Source organism: Limulus polyphemus, unplaced genomic scaffold (assembly GCF_000517525.1).
Source record: "Limulus polyphemus unplaced genomic scaffold, Limulus_polyphemus-2.1.2 Scaffold7840, whole genome shotgun sequence".
NCBI classification, from domain to species: Eukaryota; Metazoa; Arthropoda; class Merostomata; order Xiphosura; family Limulidae; genus Limulus; species Limulus polyphemus.
Genome location: NW_013673450.1, coordinates 25,574 through 26,917, shown reverse-complemented (window position 1 = coordinate 26,917; position 1,344 = coordinate 25,574).

The window sequence follows — 1,344 nt, the reverse complement described above, 5'->3', positions numbered from 1 at the left end:
CTAAATAAGGGACGGATAGCGCTGATAACCGTTGTGTAGCTTTGCGCGAAATTAAAACCAAACCATCATAACGAGAATTTTAGTGGAGAAAGATTACTAGAGGCTCAGCTATTCTTTCATTCACTATAACAACACACTAGTTCAAATTCTAGGTTCATCAGTTCTCCCCAGAAAAGCGAATCAAATATATTAAGGACTCATACAAACAATTATTTGGTTTGATGTATGCTCTTTACTTACCACTAGCGAACAATTCACGTCCCATTTGGCGAGGAAAGGAAGTTTTTAAATAATTAACCAGTTAGTCTGCTGAATAATAATTCATTGTGGCAGTATGTCACCTATTTTAGGTTTGTAGTGGCGAGTAAAGGACTACTCGTCAAAAGCAATAACATGTGCAGTATCGAACGTGTTTTATATTATATATACATGACACCGGTGCATGAAGTAGGAAAATACACTAACGATACTTACAAAACATTGAATTGGAATAAAATTGAAAAGTAGATTAATTCATAATTCATGAAAAAAAAAGTTCAAAGTAAAGGTTAAAACCCAAACTCATGAAATTGGAGTTTTACAGAACTACCCTAAAATTCGAGGAGTTTACCATGTCTGTGCGAAACACGTAACCGTGACAGTTTCATAATTATACATGATGTCCATTGCATATAATGCAGTTTTTCTGGTGTCTATCGTCCACACACTACGGTGCTTAGAAAGTATTTTGATGTCAAGGGTGAGCTTAAGTTTCCTTGGTTTGAATGTAATTAACATTTTAAATTACAAAACAGCCTATTGTTTGTTATGAATTTCGCGCAAAGCTACACGAGGGCTATCTGCGCTAGCCGTCCCTAATTTAGCAATGTTAGACTAGAGGGAAGGCAGCTAGTCATCACCACCCGTCGCCCCAACTCTTGGTCTACTCTTTTACCAACTAATAATGGGATTGACCGTTACATTATAACGCCCACACGACTGAAAGGGCGAGCATGATTGTATGACTGGGATTCAAACCCGCGATCCGCAAATTGCGAGTCGAACGCCCCCTAATCACCTGACCAAGATCAGCCTATCCACAGATTCATTTTTCGTTATACGTAGCATGATGGGGGTAGTGGCGGTTGGAATAAATAACCCTTCGCGACAACACCTATGTTCTTACAGGATTTGTTAAGCAAATTGTGTAATTTTTTTGTTTTTGTAAACACCTTTTGTATCCGATAAACAACTACAGTATAACAATGGACATTATGGTATGAATAGTTCACCGTAGCCTCAAGTTGTGATTTTCATGCCATTATAATGACCGTGCTGTATTAACTTGTCTGGACACGTTACTTT